At 40.5% G+C, this 10,039-nt stretch overlaps 1 protein-coding gene across 5 annotated transcripts in view; it reads right to left on the bottom strand.

Annotated features, from left to right (window-relative positions):
• Positions 1 to 10,039, bottom strand: part of LOC127649456 (neurexin-2-like) — a 600,635-nt gene that overhangs the window by 533,143 nt on the left and 57,453 nt on the right. The gene's annotated exons all lie outside the window — the stretch shown is intronic.

Here is a 10,039-nt window from a genome sequence, read left to right as displayed (position 1 = left end):
CCCAAACTCATAACAGGAACAGCAGATTTGAATAAAATACAGCATCAAAATGGCTTGATTAAAAATGAGCATGTGTTCTCAAACACTGAGGGGTGAATTTGAACTCATATTTATGAATGTGCAAGAGTCAGACCACTCAGTTTGCACCAGCTAATAATTCATTTTCCTTTGTATATTTGCATGCCCTGAGAAACGCTGAATAATACTGTTCTTCTTTCTCCAAATCTAGTTGCACATGAGTCCACTGAGTGCACTGTGATGTGTGTCGTCCATGAGAAGACGATATCAAGGTTTCATTGATGTGTGCTTATAACAAGTGTGGCAATACTTGGTAATACACTCATTCTTAATGATTTATATTGTATTACTATTCAGTTATTGTTGGAGTCATGCCAACCAACGGAAGTTGATCTGCTTTTATGCTGGGAAGAATATGTGAAGCAGTACGAGAAACTCTGAAGCTCATTTTATAATAAGCTTGAACTTCCAACACTTTTCTTTTTTAACTCTTTCCCCGGCAGCGTTTTAAAAAAAAAGTTGCCAGCCACCGCCAGGGTTTTTGACGATTTTCGCTAAATTTTAATGGCCCGCAGAATATTTTCTTCCATGAATATATGAAGATGCTATATATCAAAATAAAGATCTGAGCCTCTGCTTTTAGGCAAAAAAAACGATTTTATTTTATCTTCATTTGTTCTTTTTTTATTGCGACTTGAACAGAGGTCGGTTTTGTCAAAAAACAACATTTCAGACAAAAAGCTGAGAAAAAGGCATGTTTATGTCTGATATTTTTGAGACGATCGCAGTCTGTTTCTTTGATCAAAGAGTTGCGTACTCTTTCAAAACATGCGGAGGGGTCTTCCTTACCGTATAACACCTAAAACACGGAAACCCGGAAAATTCCGTGTTTGGCGGGGAAAGAGTTAATAACATGTGAAATGTTAAAATTGTGATAGCAGTACTGCCGCGCAAAGGCAAAAGGCTGTAACTTCGTTTTTGGTCTAAAATGAGTTATTTATATTTTTGAGATTTTCAAGACCTCCGTTATCATGTGGATAAGTATCTTGAGTCAATGTTTAATGGGTTGTCCTAACAGAAACTTCTGTAACTCCAATTACCGCTCTTTCACTTGGTTTTGGAAAGCTCAAATGTAGTTACGGTACTCTGCCTTTGTTTTTACATTAACGTTTGCCACGTTTAAATTACGATGTAGCCTGTGTACTGTCATATATCTATCATTGAAGCAATCTGACACACACAATACCTCAATAAAAGTGAGTAACCAAATATTTTTGAGTGTTTTTACCCTCTGGGGTCAACGGACGCGTCGGCGCTTCCTGCTGGATATTTTCGTCATTACAGCGGAAACAACTTAAAATACTCCGTCATATTGGGGTATACAGATAAGTGTAAGACATCATTAGAGACTATAAAGGGTCTACTTTTATTTGTGTACACTCACAATAACAACAAAATCAGTTCATAATAACCTCATTATCTGAAAAAGAAAGCTTTTGTTACATTATACACTACTGTTCAAAAGTTTGGGGTCAGTACGTTTTTTAAGTAATTAATACTTTTATTCAGCAGGAAGGCATTATACTGATCAAAAGTGACAGTAAAGACATTTATAATAATACAAAAGCTTTCTATTGCACTTCAAATATTAATTGTGATCCAGCACCCAAATGAAAAACAAGGACCGTTCTTGATAGTTGTCTGGACGATTCTGATGTTCTGAGCACACCTGACACTCCTCTTATTGTCCTTATGGAGTTTCCCATCGCTCCAGTCACAGCACCACTGCCAGTACCAGAGCCCGCCCCAATCTATGTCCATTTATGCCCCCAAACAGGAGGATGAACATGAGGGTGAAAAATGTTTTGGTGAACTATCCCCTTGTACTCATCAGCTGATTCTACTGAACTCTGTTTACAATGTTTCCCGCTTCAGTGTTTGTTAGACAGTCGTCTGTTATTCTTGCCATGAGTTTCTACACAAGTCACTTTATATTCTCTCAGACATCCGCACACAGATCGTACATGAGCTCTCTTCTTCTGTTCTCTAAAGGACAAACGTTTCCTGCGGTCATAGCATCAGTATTCTGAGCTCCGTATCAAACTCACCATGACCTCTGACCCTGACTCTAACCAACCAATCACAGCAGAGAGAGACTGAACGAGAGAAGAAAAAGCCTGCAACAAAGAAACCCAGAACACAGAACAAATATATGAATTTACTTCATATGTTCATACACGCGTTACAGCAGATAAAGTCAGTGCTCAAGTGTCCACACACACACACGCGCGCGCACACGCATATGATTCATCAGTCTGAATGCTGGAGATCTCAGGTCTGTTTTAATCACACACAATCATGAATTCATTTCTCAGGGCCAGTAAAGTCTTCTCTGCTGTCGTAACATGCCGAATCCTTTCATTGTCCATCTCATTCGCCTATGGTTGTGTCTCATTTGGAAGGCTGTGTTTTAGGTAGGTTGCATCCTTTGTAGGCTGCAGTATACCGAGTGTCCTCCTTTAAACAAGCCTTGTTTAAACGAGATAGAAACGGGACATAATATGGTTGCTATGACAGCACGTCACTCTTTAACAAGCGCGAGTGTCCCTTTAGAGAGGAATGTATGAGGCACATTTGAGGAGAGTTATAATGAACATCGTTCGAACATCATATTTACGGGCAAATGGCATCATTTCTTTATACATTTCCGTTGAAGCAAAGAAATGTGGGATATGAATGCCCACGAAGAATACACCTCATGCATCCTCAGATTCCCGTGAAAGAAGGACACATTCGAAGTGTCCTCGCTTCTCTGAAACAAGACCACCTCGATGACCTATGCAACCTCCGGAGGACACATCCTTCCAAACGAGACACAGCCGGTGTATTTATAATCGCTTTCCACTCTTAACTCATCTACAGACTAATAGAGAAAATGAAAAGTTTCGTTATGCTCGGAGATATCAGGAATATCCCACACCCAACTTGAACAGAACGCAGCAGAACCGTGTACCCTGACCAAACGAAATGTATTGCAACATTTAAATCGCAAATATTATTAGATAGATTTGTCCAGGTATTATAGAGCTATTATAGGTAGATTCAGAGTTGGTTTGCTAGGAGACATAGCGCTACAGCATTGATTATGAGTTGGTTTTCTAGGACACATAGCGCTACAGCATTGATTATGAGTTGGTTTTCTAGGACACATAGCGCTACAGCATTGATTATGAGTTGGTTTGCTAGGACACATAGCGCTACAGCATTGATTATGAGTTGGTTTGCTAGGACACATAGCGCTACAGCATTTATTATGAGTTGGTTTGCTAGGACACATAGCGCTACAGCATTGATTATGAGTTGGTTTGCTAGGACACATAGCGCTACAGCATTGATTATGAGTTGGTTTGCTAGGACACATAGCGCTAAAGCATTGATTATGAGTTGGTTTGCTAGGAGACAGCGCTGCAGCATTGTTTATCAGTTGGGTTGCTAGGAGACAGCGCTGCAGCATTGTTTATCAGTTGGGTTGCTAGGAGACATAGCGCTACAGCATTGATTATGAGTTGGTTTATTAGGAGACAGCGCTGCAGCATTGATTATCAGTTGGGTTGCTAGGAGACAGCGCTGCAGCATTGTTTATCAGTTGGGCTGCTAGGACACATAGCGCTACAGCATTGTTTATCAGTCGGGTTGCTAGGAGACATAGCGCTGCAGCATTGTTTATCAGTTGGGATGCTAGGAGACAGCGCTGCAGCATTGTTTATCAGTTGGGATGCTAGGAGACAGCGCTACAGCATTGTTTATTAGTTGGGTTGCTAGGAGACATAGCGCTGCAGCACTGTTTATCAGTTGGGTTGCTAGGAGACATAGCGATGCAGCATTGTTTATCAGTTGGGCTGCTAGGAGACAGCGCTGCAGCATTGTTTATCAGTTGGGTTGCTAGGACACATAGCGCTACAGCATTGTTTATCAGTCGGGTTGCTAGGACACATAGTGCTACAGCATTGTTTATCAGTTGGGTTGCTAGGAGACAGCGCTGCAGCATTGTTTATCAGTTGGGTTGCTAGGACACATAGTGCTGCAGCATTGTTTATCAGTTGGGTTGCTAGGAGACAGCGCTGCAGCATTGTTTATCAGTTGGTTTGCTAGGAGACAAAGCGCTGCAGCATTGTTTATGAGTTGGGTTGCTAGGAGACATAGCGCTGCAGCATTGTTTATCAGTTGGGTTGCTAGGAGACATAGCGCTGCAGCATTGTTTATCAGTTGGGCTGCTAGGAGACATAGCGCTGCAGCATTGTTTATCAGTTGGGTTGCTAGGAGACATAGCGCTGCAGCATTGTTTATCAGTTGGGTTGCTAGGAGACATAGCGCTGCAGCATTGTTTATCAGTTGGGTTGCTAGGACACATAGCGCTGCAGCATTGTTTATCAGTTGGGTTGCTAGGACACATAGCGCTGCAGCATTGTTTATCAGTTGGGTTGCTAGGACACATAGCGCTGCAGCATTGTTTATCAGTTGGGTTGCTAGGACACATAGCGCTGCAGCATTGTTTATCAGTTGAATATATTGAATAACCCAACTTGAACAGAATGCAGCAAAAACATGTACCCTGACCAAACAAAATTTATTGCAACATTTATATCGCAAATATTATTAGATAGATTTGTCCAGGTATTGTAGAGCTATTAAAGGTAGATTCATATGAGAAATTGTGATTTCACAATCAGTCATGCTGCAGTTAAAATGAGGCTTGTTTGAGCATTAAGTGTCGTTTCAAGTTCTGTATTTTGTGTGTGGATGTGCTTTTATAATGTCAGTTGGTATTATTAGTTGACTGGCATGTAATGTATGATGGGCATAGAGTGTCTTATTTATTGTGAAACTGTTTTCTTAATGGCATGAATCGCACTGAAGGCCTGACTGTAAATGTACAGCCCGCGGCTGAATGCAACTGTGCATTAATCCATGTGTCGTTAAGAGAACAAACTAACTCTGATCCACTTCTCAAAGGGAGCAGATGATATCTTGTGTTGTGTGTCAATCAAACTCGGTTTGCTCGTCAGATTATAGAGATGTCAACACGGACTGCAAAATTTACTCATTTAAAAGAGTCAGTTACAGAATGTGTTTTCCATGTGGTTTAATGTGTATTTATTTGAGCATTGTAACCAATCAGAATCAATGATGAGCTTTCAGATCAGACACATCCAGACTTTTCACATTCTGGGTTGATTTTGCTGGAAACATGTAAAAAGGACTGGAAGAATATCTTAATCATCCGATGCATCGCACAGTCTCGATTCCTAAATCCCAAATTACACCCTATGGGACTGAAACTGTCAGTGATTCTCCACTGGTAAATGTTCAGATAAGTGCGGTAAAGTGGTAAACGTTTGATTTGACTCATTGACTGTGTCCAGAAACGATATACACACAATCCATTTATCATTGAGTCATCCGTTCTGATCTTTACAGTCAAAAACATTGAATTAATCACACATGAATGTGCTGAAGAAACCGTGCATGTCGTCTCTCATTCATATGCATAGTCTTAAAGAGACCGTACCGATTTAACACATTCCACATATCAATGTAAATACTCGTAAACAGTAGAAATATGTAAGCAATAAACATGTAACAAATATATTAAAGATATTAATTGATGAACTTTAAGCTTTTTTTTTCAAAAGCTAAAACATGACCACTATGATGAAAAACTGATGATGAAATAATGTCAAATTTATATTTTCAAATTGAACCTAGAAGTTACCAAGAAGTTTAGATGTTCACTTTATTATTAACATCATTAGTTGAGAATGTATTTCATATCTAAAATATAACATATGAATCAATATTGAATCAGAACTGAACGGAGAGCTTGTGAATTGCATTTGAATCGTGAAATGTGCATGAATATCAGCTGTAGATGTAAACATGCTGAAGTGAGTTGAAGAGAGTTGAGAGTGCTACATTATTATTATCTGTAGAAGTCTTCAAATCAGCTCAAATGTGTCTTTCAAACACAAGGGAGGCCATGATGAGAGTTTAGCACTGTTTAATGTGTCACATGACCTGCTATGAATCTGGCATAAAGTTGCTATAAACAAAATACTTTTTAAATGTAACTTCTATCAATAAAATATAATAACCGCGATAACAATATCAAGGGAATTAATCAACAACTATGATTGTCATAATTACTTGCCTTACTTTAAATCTTTTACTTTAAGGATATTTTGTCGGCACTTGATGTTCAATACAAAATCTGAGCACTGATGTAAAGGACCTAAAGGAACACCACACCCATCTCACTGTAGTTCTGCAGAGCCGAACACTGAATGACCAGAAGACTTTGAGCTTTAGAACGGTCTGATGTGTGGAATCAGTGCAGGCAACACAACAATCAAGCGCCCAAAACACACAAGCTACACGGGATTCCCAGAATGCCAGCAAACGAGCGGAAATCTGATTTATTGGTAATCTAATACTGCGGATGAAACTGCCATGAGCAGCTCTTCAATTATTCCAAAACTAGATCAACACAAACAAACAGCATATTTCACTACCGGAGCCGTGTGTTTTCCACTCCACCACCACATGAGTTACACCGATCAGATGCAACATTTAACCCACCTGCCTAATATTGTATAGGTCAAAACAGCCACCAAAACCAAATCAGCACCAACCCGCATGTCAGAACAGCGTAAAGAGATGATATTCTTCAGCATAATTGTACAGAGCGGTTATCTGAGTTACTGTAGACTTTACCAGCTCAAACCAGTCTGACCAATCTCTGTTGATCTCTCATCAACAAGTGTTTCATACACAGAACTGACCATCACTGGATGTGTTTCATACACAGAACTGACCATCACTGGATGAGTTTCATACACAGAACTGACCATCACTGGATGTGTTTCATACACAGAACTGACCATCACTGGATGAGTTTCATACACAGAACTGACCATCACTGGATGTGTTTCATACACAGAACTGACCATCACTGGATGAGTTTCATACACAGAACTGACCATCACTGGATGTGTTTCATACACAGAACTGACCATCACTGGATGAGTTTCATACACAGAACTGACCATCACTGGATGTGTTTCATACACAGAGCTGACCATCACTGGATGTGTTTCATACACAGAACTGACCATCACTGGATGTGTTTCATACACAGAACTGACCATCACTGGATGTGTACACAGAACTGATCATCACTGGATGAGTTTCATACACAGAACTGACCATCACTGGATGTGTTTCATACACAGAACTGACCATCACTAGATGTGTTTCATACACAGAACTGACCATCACTGGATGTGTTTCATACACAGAACTGACCATCACTGGATGTGTTTCATACACAGAACTGACCATAACTGGATGTGTTTCATACACAGAACTGACCATCACTGGATGTGTTTCATACACAGAACTGACCATAACTGGATGTGTTTCATACACAGAACTGACCATCACTGGATGAGTTTCATACACAGAACTGACCATCACTGGATGAGTTTCATACACAGAACTGACCATCACTGGATGTGTTTCATACACAGAACTGACCATCACTGGATGTGTTTCATACACAGAACTGACCATCACTGGATGAGTTTCATACACAGAACTGACCATCACTGGATGAGTTTCATACACAGAACTGACCATCACTGGATAAGTTTTTGGCACCATTCGGAGTCAATTCTAGAGACAGTTGTGTGTGAAAATCCCAGAAATACTCAAACCAACCCAGTCATGCCACACTCCAAATCACTGACATCAAATTTTTCCCCATTCTGATGGTTGATATGAAAATTAACTGAAGCTCCAGATAATCGCATGTCAGATGGGCTGGTTTGAGTATGCTGAGTTGATGACGTACGGTCAATGCTAATGCTGTTAAACCTATAAATAAACATGCATACATAAGTAGCTTGAAAATCTTTATTAGTTTACAGCATTTCAAAGACCTTCTTCAGGCTTTACATTCAGTTCCTGTAAAGATTGTTCCAGTTGCAACAGAAGTTTATCACTGCTACATCATGATTTACCTGAGCAGTTTCTGCTATGGTGCTGGCGATGCGCTCAACTGAACCAGAAGATTAATGCTGGTGGACATCCTCCAGCCGGTGTGAACAATTTTAACAATAAAGCTTCATGTCAAACCAGTTTTATTGACCTCTTGGACTGTTTGATTCACAAAAGAGCCTCCGATAACACGGCACTACGGGGGCCGCCCCACGACTTTTCAGACGGTCCCTTACGCACCGAAGCGAATATACATTGAACTTCTAACATAAAACTATCCCGCCCATGAAAAAGGAGAAGGGATGATGAGATGTGCCTCATGTGCATACAGTCTCCATACATGACATGCATTTCCTTTCCATAAAAACAAGAAATCATTGAGTAACTTGAACTCTTCATCACTCTGTACTGAAGTCGTGTCAATTCTATTGATTATATTCAATTCTATTTATATATATATTTATATATAAATCCTCTTTGATTTGACAGATTTTAGTTGAAGTTTATCTCGTTTTATTTGAGTGTATTTGATCAGAAGGGAAGACAAAAGAATATTCAAATAAAATGTCTCATATTAACTGCTCGTCTTCCTTACGAGGGAAAAGAGGCGACGTTCATCTCAGAGCCCACAATTGATATAAAAGACCGATAAAATCCTGATACTGTCATAGTGGCTAATTTCAATAGAGGCGAATGAAGCGACTTTTTGCCGTTTCCCAATAACCATTGATCTTTTAAGAGCTGGTGGTGGTGTAGTGGTCTAAGCACCATAACTGGTAATCAGAAGGTTGCTGGTTCGAGCCCCACAGCCACCACCATTGTGTCCTTGAGCAAGGCACTTAACTCCAGGTTGCTCCAGGGGGATTGTCCCTGTAATAAGTGCACTGTATAATACATTGGTACTCCAAAGGTTGCTGGTTTGATCCCCACAGTCACCACCATTGTGTCCTTGAGTAAGGCACTTAACTCCAGGTTGCTCCGGGGGGATTGTCCCTGTAATAAGTGCACTGTATAATACATTGGTACTCCAAAGGTTGCTGGTTTGATCCCCACAGTCACCACCATTGTGTCCTTGAGTAAGGCACTTAACTCCAGGTTGCTCCAGGGGGATTGTCCCTGTAATAAGTGCACTGTATAATACATTGGTACTCAGAAGGTTGCTGGTTTGATCCCCACAGTCACCACCATTGTGTCCTTGAGTAAGACACTTAACTCCAGGTTGCTCCGGGGGGATTGTCCCTGTAATAAGTGCACTGTATAATACATTGGTACTCCAAAGGTTGCTGGTTTGATCCCCACAGCCACCACCATTGTGTCCTTGAGTAAGACACTTAACTCCAGGTTGCTCCGGGGGGATTGTCCCTGTAATAAGTGCACTGTATAATACATTGGTACTCCAAAGGTTGCTGGTTTGATCCCCACAGTCACCACCATTGTGTCCTTGAGTAAGACACTTAACTCCAGGTTGCTCCGGGGGGATTGTCCCTGTAATAAGTGCACTGTATAATACATTGGTACTCCAAAGGTTGCTGGTTTGATCCCCACAGTCACCACCATTGTGTCCTTGAGTAAGACACTTAACTCCAGGTTGCTCCGGGGGGATTGTCCCTGTAATAAGTGCACTGTAAGTCGCTTTGGATAAAAGCGTCTGCCAAATGCATAAATGTAAATGTAATGTAAATGTAGCTGATGAGCGGTTAAGAGCGTTTCCTACGAGCACTTTTACAAACCTTCTTTATTTTTTAAGTGTGTTTCCCAAAACTGTGCTTCTTGAGTTACTGTCCGTGTGCAGGATCTGAAATGTGAAGGTATAGTGCCGCTCATCAGCATGACTTCATTATATTTTTGCGTAACTTTATAAATACTAAAGCTTGTAAAGACAGCGGAGACCCTGTGTATTGTCCTGTCACCAATCAAAGGGAGGACTGTTCTTTACTCCCTAAAGTGATATGGGTAACAACTACAC

The sequence above is a fragment of the Xyrauchen texanus genome, chromosome 1, assembly GCF_025860055.1.
Source record: "Xyrauchen texanus isolate HMW12.3.18 chromosome 1, RBS_HiC_50CHRs, whole genome shotgun sequence".
NCBI classification, from domain to species: domain Eukaryota; kingdom Metazoa; phylum Chordata; class Actinopteri; order Cypriniformes; family Catostomidae; genus Xyrauchen; species Xyrauchen texanus.
This window is presented reverse-complemented; position numbering and strand designations above follow the sequence as displayed.